Raw genomic sequence first — 13,645 nt, forward strand, 5'->3', positions numbered from 1 at the left:
AGGACCCTGGATGATGCTGTGTGTTTGGAAGGGACCCTGGGGACCACTGTCTTCTCCTCCAAAGCAGGCCCAGGTTTCCTGCTGGACAGAAAGAGAGAAATGACGTCATAGAGGTGGACACCTCTTTTCATAGATGAGACTTTGTTACCACTCTGAGAGATCCAGGTGCCTCACCTGCTCTACAGACTTGATTGAATGTCTGCTAATTTCTCCAGGTTCCTCTTCCACTTCTGACCTTGTACTCTACGTTCCAGCAGCACCAAACTGACCATAGTTTTCCACCTACACTATGCCATTTTTAATTAATTAGTTTGTTTGTTTGTTTGTTTATTTATTTATTTATTTTATTTTTTTCTCTTCTCACTACCTGGAATTCTCTTCTCTCCTTTCTGTTCTGGTGTTTTATTTCAGCTTAGAAGTTGCCTATTTCAAGAAGTTTTTCATTTTCCTTTATGTACAATTAATTTTTTTGCTCTTTGAGTTCCACACCTTTGTCTTAAATTAAATTTGAACTTACTAGAATTACCCATCTATTAGCTGAAATCTCTTTGCGCCTTAAAAATCAAGGTGAAGTTCATTTTTCCTTGCATTCCATGATCTGTAGGAAGATAACACCATTCCCAAGATATTTTCTAATTCTTGGAAGAGTGGAGACAAAAGTGAGTTGTGGTATTATAATTATTCTAGCTTTAGGCTTCAACATCCCCTTAATTTATGCTACTTTATGTATATGCTCATCGGGTGCATGAAATTTCCAGTTTACAGATGTTGACCCCCCACTTAGAACTCAGCACCCTTCCAAGACCTCCAAAAGATATAAGATGTGAAGCCTTGAAAAGATCAATCTAATTTACAGGGGCAGCCAATCAATTGTTTAGGGCCAGGGATGGTGGGGCTTGTCTGGAAAGAATTGCAAGAGACTCTGGAACAATGGAAGTAATCTGTACATTCATTGTGGTAATGGTTACCCATACATATAAAACTATTTTTTTTACTATGTATTGAGCACCGTGCCAACTCTTCTGGATACAAAAGTTAAATGGAACATAGTTCTTGCCTTCCAGAGGTTCATAGGAGAGTGTGGGAGATAGCCCCGCTAAACAGACCTTCATAGCAGTAAGGCTCATGCTATAATAGAGACATAGGGACCGGACTGCTAGATGTTTTGTATGCAGTGCTTAAATCTATCTAAAAAGTCAGGGAAATGTTACTCCCTGGAAGAGTTTATTTAAAGAAAAAATCAAGAGATCATTTTGAGGAATATCTGATTATCTAGCCACTATGTTGTATATTTGAAACTAGTATAAAATAATGTTGAATGTAAAAAAAATTCAAAAATCAACTTTATTGAGGTACAATGTGCATTAACAAAATACACTTATTTTAAGTATACATATTGTTGAGTTTTGATAAATTTGTCTGTGCAAACATTGCCACAGTCAAGATATAGATTACCAATCTCTCTCCTTCCTTTTTTCTCTCCTTCCTCCCTATTCCTCTCTGGGTATGTTTGGTGAGTTACAGAACCTTGATCTCTCCCAACCACAAGGCTAAATTATTTCTCTATTGTTAACACTTCTGACACCACTTTTCACACCAAGCAATTCTCTCGTTCCTTGTGGACATCATTCGGGTTCTACAATTCAATTCAATTGTGACACTACTAGTAAGTACCTCTAGTTAGCACAGACCCCACAGGTTAAGGGCTCAGCCTCACTTTAGATATCAATTACAAGTAGTGGGTTCCCACATTGCCCACAACTTCTGTCTGACTTGGCTATGAATCTGGGGTTCCTATGGTCCCTCCTCAGGTTCAATAATTTGCTGTAATGGCTCACAAATCTTAGAGCAGTGGTTCTCAACCTTCCTAATGCCGCGACCTTTTGATACAGTTCCTCATGTTGTGGTGACCCCCAATTTCATTGTTACAAATTGAACATAATTAAAGCATAGTGATTAATCACAAAAACAATATGTAATTATATATGTGTTTTCCGATGGTCTTAGGTGACTCCTGTGAAAGGGTTGTTCGACCCCCAAAGGGGTCGTGACCCACAGATTGAGAACCGCTGCCTTAGAGAAACACTTCAGTTATGTTTGCTGGTTTATTATAAAGAATACAAATGGACAGTCAGATGAAGAGGTATGTGCAAGGCAAGGCCCCAAGAGTCCCAAGGGCAGGAGCTTTTGTCCTTTTGAATTTGGGGTGCTCCTCCATCCTGCACATTGATGAGTTAACCAATCTGGAAGCTTTCTTAACCCCGTTATTCAGGAGTTTTATGGAGGTTCCATTATGTAGGCATGATTCATTGGTCATTGGTGATTGAACTCTATCTGCAGCCTGTCTCCCCTTCCCAGAGTTTGGAGGTGGGGGTGGGGCCACGAGTCCCAACCCTGTAATTCCTTGGTTGGTTCCTCTGGCAACCAACTCCTATCTTGGAGATATCTAGAGACTTCAGCCATAATATTTTCATTAACTTACAAAAAAGACACTCATCACTCTGCAAGGGTCTTAGAAACCTTTTAAGGAACCAGGGACTAAGTCCAAATATTATAACAAAAGATACTCTTATCATTCAGGAAATTACAAGGGTTTTAGGAACTCTATGCCAGGACTGGCTCCAGAGTTCAAACATATACTTCTGATTATGTCACAGCTGGGCACATGGCCCCGGTCTGCCCAATCATAGTACCCAGTCCCCCGGAGTCAAGGGGTGGGGGCATGAGACCCAAGCAACATCAATTGGTACCTTCCGGAGAGTTTATATGCAAAGAGGAGCTCTCTCTTCCCTCCAGGGTTCCCAAGCCAGCATAACAAAAGCCTGGAGATGTTTGTGGGCACAGAGACTGAAGAAAGCCCTCTCTAGCAGAAGAGGAGAAAGCCAACATGTAGAGCATAGCTGAGCCCAAACCTCCAGAAGGAAAGAATGATGATGACATGTTTGGAATCTCTGAGCCTGAGGCCTACTCCATTCTCTGTTCCCAGTTATCTCACCCAACCAAGCCCCTTTCTTCCTCTCATCTAGCTTTAGCTGGCAAATTTTATTCAATTTATGGCAAGGTGGTGACATTTAATAACCTTTTCTTAGATTCTGCAATTAATTCTCATTTGGTGCTCATAGTCCTGAATAGGCCAACATATATTTATTGTTATTGTAAGAAACATTCAAACCTGTAAACAATTTTTGTGAGTTTATTTGAGCCAAACTGTCAACAATTGCCTGGGAGCAGAATGCATTGAGACAATTTCTCTGGAGAACGGCGATTTTTTAACCTATTTTTATAAATTATCATCAAAGGAGCAGATGTAAGTGGGTTACATGAAATCCATTGGTGATAGGTCAGGGAGGTGGGAGAAAGAAAAGGGGGTGGGGATTAAGAGGAACCTCTGGGATTAAATAAAAAGTAAAATGATAGTCACATGCTTCTTTTGCATAGGTGGGTACAGAATAGTTAACAGTCAACAATTAGCATGATAACAATAATAATGAGGGAATTTGTGGTTTCACCCTGGTGCATTGTTTTGCCCTGAGGGTTGTGAATTTGTTGTGCCCTTCTGGAAAAAGGGAAATTACAAGTTACCCTGACATTTCAAAAGTATGTTAGCATAGATACAAAAAGACAATAGGCTCAGTTAAGATCAAAATTAATCTTTGTCTGGGAGGATACTGGCCTACGACATGACTACCCATTATAAACTGCTTTTTAATTTTAAAAAGTTTTAATTTCAGACAATCCTTTGTAGTTACTTTAAGTCTCTGAGTTTGCAAGGTCGCCATGTAGGCCTTCCCTGAGTTAGTCAGTTTAGTGTGTGGCCCCTTTTCATCCACACTATTTTTTGAGAAATCAATATACATTTGTATGCCACGGCCAAATTTTGAACTTTTCTTTCAACATCAGATATGGATTTTGGCTATGCTAAGCAATGAAACTAAGATGTAATCAGTTATGTTTGCTTTCCTTTATATCTAAAGTTGTTTGATGGACAGCACCTGGATAAAGCAATCTTTCTGGGCATGTTTTTTCAGTATTCTTATATCTCACTACTGAATCCCTATGTGATGTGGGGGTTGCTCTCACATTTCCACCAGCCTGGGAACGTCTGCCAATCATAGTTAACGAGGCACAGAAAGCAGGGAGATTCCAGTTAGCTTCCCAACAGTGAGCTCTTCTGTCCAGTCAATTCAATCATCCATTTATTAATCGGTTGTTTTTTGAGAAGAGACCCAGAGATAGCACTGGGTGTTGGGGATACACGTTAGACATATAGTGTCCTCACTAAGGTTATGGCCCAGTGGACGAGGCAGACAGTGTGGCCTGTGCTGGCCTGGAGAAAGTACTCCACACTAAGGAGAACATAAAGGAAGCACCTAATTCAGTTTAATGTGCAACAGACAAATTAAAACATGAACAATGAGTGAGAGTTGGCCAGACAAATGTACCAGAGTTGGGGGGAGATAAAGGCAGTAGTGGAGGTGACCAATAACAGTTAATAGATAAGAGTTCTTGGCAGAATAAACAGGAGGTCTAAAGCTAAGGAAAACCTTTAGGAGACAGAGAAACTCATTGTGGCTGAGGTTTTCAGCATGAGGGGACAGAGATGGGGCTGCTGGGACCCCTTCCTGTCAATGAGCAGCTGTGCAGCCCTTCCTGGCATGAAGCTTGGGAAGTCTCCACCTTCTCCAGCCCAAGTGTGCTCTATGGGGGTGCAGAAGCCCCTCTTTGCTAGTGGAGCACTACATACTAAATAAACCATCAATATCTTTATTTCAACACTGTCCAATCTATAGCCTCAATTCTCTCTCCCTGCTGGAAGGTCTACATATTCACCTATTTGAAATGGATATTGAGGACAAGAAGGTAAAAGGATGTTGCCAGGGAAATTAGCAAGTTATGAACAGCCTGTTTCTGGGAGAAAAATGTCTCCCCCACTTTGGCAATAACATCGAAAACTAAATGAGAGGGTTAAGCTGATGTGCCAAAGGTCCAGGTCTAGTGCTTATTTGAGACACAAGGTCTTGGGATTAGCCATTCTTGGGTCACATCCACACTCGTGCTCTGATTGGCTGTGTGGTTATGGGTGACTTTCTGATTCTCCTCTAGTTTTCAGGTCATGGTGAGATGGGAATACATGGGGACTGCAACATCGGTTATGGTACCTAACACACAGTAGGTGTCCAATAGATGACAGACAGTATTTTGTATGATATACAGTAATGCACTGTATAATCATATTTTGGTCAACCACAGACCGAATGACAATGGTCCCATAGGATTATAATGGAGCTGAAAACTTCCTATTGCCTAGTGACATCGTGGCCATCAAGAAGTCATTACCACGTGTTTGTATTTTAAGCAAAATATTATTACAAAAGCATTGGAAGTTTAGAAAAATGAAAATTTTATAGTTATAAAGTTACAGTAAGCTAAGATTAGTTTATTATTGAATAAAGAAAATATATTTTTTAACTTGAGTGCCACCCAAGTGTACTGTGTTACAAAGTCTATAATACCATTGGGTAATGTGACAGGTCTTCACCCTCACTCACCACTTACTCACTGACTCATCAGAGCAGCTTCCAGTGCTCCAAGCTCCATTCATAGTAAGTGTCCTACACAGGCACGCCATTTTTTATCTTTCATACTATATTTTTATTGTACTTTTTCTATGTTTAGATACAAAAAATTTTTACCACTGTGATTCAATTGCCTACAGTATTCTACAGTGACATGCTATAAAGGCTTGTAGTCCCAGAGCAATAGACTATGCTATGTAGCTTAGGTGTGTAGTAGGCTATGCCATGTAGGTTTGTGTAAGAACCCTCTGTGATGTTTGCACAATGATGAAATTGCCTAACGATTCGTTTCTCAAAATGTATTCCCATCATTAAGTGACACATGACTGTAGAGAACTTCAGGTTGCTGTGAGCATTAAATTATTTAATGCATGTGAAATGCTTGGCCCATAAGAGGGTCAAATGTTAACTATTACAACTATTTTTATTATTGTTATCAGTGATAGCTGTATATAGAGAATTCCTGAAGTCTCCAGTCTTACTGTAAAAAGACAAAGAAGGGAAACAGACTTCAGCACATAGAACAAGGCAGGGATGAAAAATAGGTTCATAGCATGTGCCAGCTGAACAAGTTGGTAGTAGCTGCCAGGAATGTGTATCCAAGGCCATGTCTGGCTCGGCAGGAAAGAGCACTATGATCAATTAGTGATGTCCATTTTGGTGGCAGAGGGGTCATACCAGCATGCATGCCATGCATTTGCCTTCCATAGACTGAAGCATCATTCTAGACAGTTGATTTGGGAGCCTGTAACAAAGGGCCAGGTCTAACCTTGTCCAAGCATGCCAGTCCCCACTTTCTCCATGTTTTACTCCCAGCACATCATTGAGACATGGCCAGAGCCCAGCCCCAGCTGCTTTTTCCTTCAGGAAACTTTAGCTGGCATAAATTGAGACCTGTAAATCCACCATGGAGATGACACAGGCTATGTGCCCAGCTCAGGCTCTGTGAGCAACAAGAAGAGAGGGAGTTGCTTAGTGACATGAGACAAAGGGTATCTTTGATTCATTGCCCAGCTCCAGCCCCAAGTCCATGGCCAGCAGTGACTAACGGCTGCAAATGGACAACATAACTCCTTTAAAAATGTCACTTTGCTGTAAATGTAAATGTTTAACATTTAAACATGAACACTGACTCCTAAATTGCCTAGTGCTGGGTGGCTTTATTTCATTCTTTTAGAAAATATTTGTCCTCCCATGGTGAGAGATTTCAATGAATGATTTACATCCTGTGCTTGTTAAATTGGTGCCATCTCTTGTCCCAGATAGGGAAGCAAAGGAGCTGAGATTTTCAGGAGACTTTCTACCTTGCCTGCTAATTCAGAGTATTAAATATATAGTGTAGTTCAATTCCTGGCTACTGTTCAGAGGTGCTATGAACCCTGGACATAGGAGATTTCATTTTATTTCAAGTTATTTCGGACTTCAAAATATAAGATTGTGTTGTTGAAGGTCAAGAAAGGCCAAAAACAGTAATAAAGAATAGTCGTTGGGCGCTCTCTCCTTTAGACCTGCCTAATTCTGTCTGATGTATCTGGGACTAAGAAGCTCCAGGTAAATCAACGGTGTGGGGGAATGTTCTGGGGACTGATTCCTTTCCTCATAAAACAGTTCTAATGAGGGTCATCATAGTAGCAATTCTTGGCCCAATGCTGATTGGCTTTTGGACCTGGAACAGGGGTTCTCAACCTTGGCTGCACATTAGAATCACCTGGGAATCTTTTTAAAATCCTGATTTCTGGGACTCAACCTCAGGAAATTCTGTTTCTTTGTTATGGGTGGGGCCACAACATTAGTAACAAAGAAACAGAACTTCTTGAGGATGAGGTCCAGAAATCAGGATTTTAAAAAGATTCCCAGGTGATTCTAATGTGCAGCCAAGGTTGAGAACCACTGATCTAGAGCATATTGTTTGTTGAATTTTTCTTTGGAGTCTTTTCTTAAAAAAACATTTTTATTGATTTTTTTTTAGAGCGAGAGGAAGAGAAAGAAACATTGATGAGAGAGTGAAACTTTGATTGGCTGCCCCCTGCCCTATGAGGGATGGAGCCCACAACCTGACTAAGAATCAAACCAGCAACCTTTCAGTGCATGAGACAACACCCAACCAACTGAGGCACACCACCAGGGCTCTTCGAAGTCCTTATCTCAGTACACATGTTTCTTTAATTAATTAAATAAGTAATGAGTCACAGGCAAACCTAGCTATGGCCCAGGTCTTGTGTTCCAGTGAATGCATTTTATGACCTTGGACCAGTCTTAACTTTTCTGTACATGATGTTGTGATGTCCTTCCTTCCTTCCTTCCTTCCTTCCTTCCTTCCTTCCTTCCTTCCTTCCTTCCTTCCTTCTTTCCTTCTTTCCTTCCTTCTTTCCCTCCCTCCATCCCTCCCTCCCTTTCAACCTCTCTGAAAATCAATGGCTTCAGGTGATGATTAACAACAACTAAAGAAAATTACCAATGGATGCTAACATCATTGGTGAAAGACTGTTGGAGAACAGGGATCATTTTTCCATGAAGCTTTTAAAAAAATTATTTATTTTAGAGAGGAAGGGAGAGGGAGAGAGAAATAGAAACATCAGTGATAAGAGAGAATCATTGATCGGCAGCTTCCTGCACACCCCTACTGGGGATCAAGCCAACAACCCAGTCATGTGCTCTTGACCAGCATTGAACCCAGAACACTTCAGTCCACAGGCTGACATGCTATCCACTGAGCCAAACTGGCTAGGGCTGTGATGGTATTCTTAACAAATTCCTTGGAAGAACTAGGATAAAGGTAGTTACCTCTAATTTATCAATTACAAACAGAGGGCCAGACAATTTATAGCTTTTTATATCACATTGAGTCAGTGATAAAGCCAAGATAAAAATTCTGCTTTTTGATTCCCAGTTTAATTTTTTAACTTTTACCACATTGAATGTTTGCTCTCTGTGCCACGAGCCCTGATGCCATGAGCCATGGGATTACCAGGGCCAGCACTTGGGTGAGGCAAGTGGGGAGCCCAGGGCACTTGCAAGACCCTGAAGTGGCTGCCTCTTCAAATGTTGTGTTCTGGGTGCCTTGCTTGCTTCATCCTTATCTCAGACCCAGTGATTACCCACATGGAAGCATGAATGAAAGGATAATGCTTAAGACAAGAATTCTGCAGTTGGGATCAAAGAGTTCATTTTCTCCAGGCCTACAACCTAAATGTTAGGACTAACTTGGAAAAGAAAGTTGAGTAAAAATTGCTTTTTCAAGAAAGCAAAAAATAGCAAATAAATATGCATTAAATACTGATTCAGGCTGAGTCCAGGTTGTTCTGTCTCCACCTTTCCTAATATTGTACCTGATAACATTTGTCAGGAGCTCTTGATTGAATCTACTCTTCTTAGAAGATGGATGGAACAGAGTACTGGGAGGTTACTGCATGTTTGCTATCACCCAAGGTCCTTGTTTGAGGACACTTTTAATCAGTGTTAGAAACCCAGCTGAAACCATCTTAGGCACAAATGGGAATTTATTGTATGAATATCAAAAAGTATTATACAACTAAAGAAGAAAGGCACCTCAGGAACTATTGGAATTAGGGAGCTAAATGACCCTAGGGCAGCGGTTCTCAACCTGTGGGTTGCGACCCCTTTGGTGGTCGAACGACCCTTTCACAGGGGTCACCTAAGACCATCCTGCATATCAGATATTTACATTACGATTCATAACAGTAGCAACATTACAGTTATGAAGTAGCAATGAAAATAATTTTATGGTTGTGTCACAACATGAGGAACTGCATTTAAAGGGCCAGAAGGTTGCCCATCTCTAGTCTCCGCTTCTCTCTTTGCTTTTGTGATAAAGAGATTTCTTCTGTAATGAAGAAAAGATAATCACTGAGAGCTTTTAAGCTTCACATCCCTGATCCTGCCATCAACAAAAGAATAGTCGCGACCCCTTTGGTGGTCGAACGACCCTTTCACAGGGGTCACCTAAGACCATCCTGCATATCAGATATTTACATTACGATTCATAACAGTAGCAACATTACAGTTATGAAGTAGCAATGAAAATAATTTTATGGTTGTGTCACAACATGAGGAACTGCATTTAAAGGGCCAGAAGGTTGCCCATCTCTAGTCTCCGCTTCTCTCTTTGCTTTTGTGATAAAGAGATTTCTTCTGTAATGAAGAAAAGATAATCACTGAGAGCTTTTAAGCTTCACATCCCTGATCCTGCCATCAACAAAAGAATAGTCTTCACCCTTAATATCCAGTTTTTAAAATTCCAGGGAAGCATTCTGATTGGCCTAGCTTGGTCAGGTGCTCATCTTTAGATCGATTAATGGGCTTAGAGTCAGGGTCATGTAAAATCAGCAAAGCTTCTGGGGCCACCTTATGTATAAAAGTTCTCATAGAGAATGGAGAGCCTTGTGAACTGGGCAACAAACCCAACAGTAGTCTATAGCCATATATCAAGATGAGCAATGGTGCAGGGTTGGACAGTCTACTTTGTGGCAGCCCAGCAGAGTAAGGCTCGCAAAGCTAATGGAGGTGAAGGGGGTTGCCTACAAGAAACACATGTTTTGTAGTGTTTTCTGAAAGCTTCTATATTATTCCCCTGGATACCTGTAAATCACTTGGACACTTCAAGAGGAACTGAAGTCTGCTGAGTCAAGCACACTCATCAAATGGCCATAACAACCCTTGTTCATGAACTCCAAAATACTTTATCAGAGGAATAACATAAAGCTCTGACCTTTTTCTATGGATGATGTTGTGAAATTCAGCAATTCTCATGGGAATTTCTTGGCTCTAAAACTGAGAGTCTGCAAAGGATATCCCCTCCAGCTTTCAATCTCCCCAATAAAGTGACAGCAACTTGTCTTAGTGTCAGCAAAACCCTTCGTTCCATGAGCTGAAATTCTCTATCCTGTTTTCAAGGAAAATGACAACCAGAAGCTCCACAGGGCACTTCCAGTCAGATTTCTATGGCTGCTTGTCTTAGATAATTTGTTCATTTAAACCAGAGGGTCAAAGAAAGTAGGAATGCTCTCTAAAAAGCAGGCTCCCGGAGCTCAGTGGGTGGGACGGCATAAACTCCCCTTCTGAAGAACGTGTTCAATAAACCCAAAGAACGAATGTTAGAGGTAGTATAATTTCCTGGAAATGGCACCATTTTTAAAAATATTTAAATTTAAAAGCAGAAATACTTCAGTAAAAGAGAAATTCACCTATAATTCCTCCACAATTGTACTGTTTTAGTGTTGGCTTTTGGAGTCTTTCATGTAAATAGTTGTGCATGGCATGCATATGATCCATGTAATAGTGGCATGAAGTGACTGTTCCATTATGCTGATGAGCTCCTGCTACCAAAAAGATGTTTATGGCATTATGCATAATGTTAAATGGGCAGCTATCTTCAGGTTGCAACTTAATAAGGAAGCTATAGTTCTTGTCAAAGGAAGTTTAGATATTTATTTCCTCTGGGAACACCTATGGAGACCACAGGAAATAAGATACAAAAACAGTGTGTCGGGTAGAGAAGAGCCATCTCAGGATTAACAAATAAAACAGACACCCAGAATTTTACAGATCATTTTGTAGAGAAACCAAGTCTTCCAAGTAAACTCTCCGGTTCTTAAAGACTCTATTTTGAAAATGGCTTAAGCATACTAGAACTTTCTCGAATAAGAAATGAGGGTTCCAGCCCTAACTGGTTTTGCTCAGTGGATAGAGCATTGGCCTGCGGACTGAAGGGTCCCAGGTTCGATTCTGCTCAAGGGCATGTACCTTGGTTGCAGGCACATCCCTAGTGGGGCTGGTGCAGGAGGCAACTGATCATGAATGTTTCTAACTCTATTCCTCTCCCTTCATCTCTGTAAAAAATCAATAAAATATGTTTTAAAAACTAAAGAAAGAAATGAGGGTTTCTGAAGAACCCTCAGGGAGTATGTGATATGTGGAGGAGGATCTACAGTGACATAGAAGCTGCTTAGACAGAACCTGTTGCATTACACTCACTAATGTTTTAAAGATTTGGAGACTTGTAGCTTTGTAGTGTGTATATATCTATCACAAGGAATTTGGTTTGGAGTTTCAGTTATTCCCTTTAGAGTCTTAATAAAGCCCTTTGTTAAAGAATCCTTCTGACATTATCATATACCTAATTCAGGTGACTCCTATTAGGGCATCAAAACCAGGTAAACTGCAGTGTGAACTCCACCCATTCTGACTTCATTCTAATGTGGTGGCTACATGTCATGTTCTGCAGGGCTAAGCACAGAGCACAGAGAGGAGCACTTACAACTTGCTTTTGAAAATATTTACCTGAAGCTTTAAAAATCAGTTGTGCTAAAGTCTCAGATTCCTCAGTGCCTATATTTCTTTGCATCATTAATTTCCATCCTCCACTTACTGATAAAATGTGAGAGAACAGGAAAATATAAATATGTATATAGATATAGATATACCCATAAACATATGTATAACTATATGAATAACACCAGTTATGGAGAGAAGATAAATCAAGAATTACAATCATTTGATGTCAGAGCTGTCTCCAATCGCATATATGGAATATATGTTGAGGCTGGAATGTCCAAGATGGCTTCTTCACTTCCATGACTGTTAATATACACATTTATATAATTTATATGTATATGTGTATATACATGCATAATCTATGTAATTTACCTAACCAATTAATGCAATCACTTTTAATGTAATTTACAGAACAATTTCCATCTTCCTAGGTACTTGCGTTGGGTTTTATTTTATTTTCTTGTTGTTGTTGAAATAAAACCAATATGTTTCAATATTTAGCTCTCTACTTATTTAGAATTGTTCTCTAGAAACTCATTTCCTAAGGTAGAAATTTGGATTTGCTAAGTAAACCATGTGATCTGGTCAAGTTATTTCACTTCCTTTGGTCTATAAGTTAGAAGCATTGAGATTTATGATCCTTTTTAGTTCTAAAATGCTTTGATCTCAGGAGAGTATCAGCAGGGCTGCCATGTTGCACAATGCTAGGACACCACTAAAAGCGTAGGCTCCTCCTGGAGCTGTGCAGTGCACAGCCAAACAGATAATGTGCCGTAGCCCTGAATATGTGGCCTTTTCTTCATAAAAGTTCTCCCATGAAATGCCCACCACATCACCGACACACTGGATTTTATTACAGATGGGTAATATCACCCTCTTAGGGTAAGTTATTGATGTTTTTCCAGGCCTTGCCTGTCTTCACCTTTTTTTTTTTTCCAGCTAGCTAATCATTTTCTTTCAGATAAGAATGTCTGGGGCCTTACCCATTGCCTTTCCTTCCTCCCGAACACTCCGCCTCCTTAAGATCTATTAATGTTCTTGGAAAAGCCACAGGGACAACACAGACCTAAAGCAATGCCTCTTAAGCTTGAAGAAATCACTGGAGAGCAGTTTAAAAGACAGATTTATGGGTTGTTAATCCTGAGATTTTGAATCAATAGGTCTGGGGTATAGCTTCAGAAATTGCATTTCCCCAAGCTCCCAGCTGTTGATGATACTGTCGGTGATGATCACGTCGATGATACTGCATTTTTAGTAGAAGTGGTCTAAAGCAATTTTGGTCAGTAAAGAGTGACCTTTTGAATTCAATTTCTGCTTCTTTTATTTCTTACTGGTCCCTTTCCTTAGTTGACCTTGAGGTTGGCCGTGTATTTAAAATGTCTCTGTGGAGTAGGAGCAGAGCATTTCCCGGCTCCTGAGGTCAACGTTGCTTAAAGATTTCAAAAATGCATAATGGTATCCACCCCCTCACAACGGGAGGGATCCCTCCTGGTGGACTCACTCCAGCTCTCCAGCTGTCAGTGCTTTGGGCTAATGGCTCCTTGTTGGGGCAGTTTCCTGAGGTTCCTGTTAATCATGTAATTTAAAAAGAGTCAAAGCCCCCATGACAGCAGTTTTAAAACTATTTGCTTCTGGTTTTATTAAGTTATATTTTGCACAGGAGATGCAAGCAGCACATCTAGTGTTGAAGAAACGCCCTGGAGAAAATGAGCCAGTGTCCCTGGGTGGCCCCTGTTGCTCTCTGTCTCTGCTGGAGCATCCACATTTTCCTTCCT

Source organism: Myotis davidii, unplaced genomic scaffold (assembly GCF_000327345.1).
Source record: "Myotis davidii unplaced genomic scaffold, ASM32734v1 scaffold1025, whole genome shotgun sequence".
Classification (NCBI taxonomy): domain Eukaryota; kingdom Metazoa; phylum Chordata; class Mammalia; order Chiroptera; family Vespertilionidae; genus Myotis; species Myotis davidii.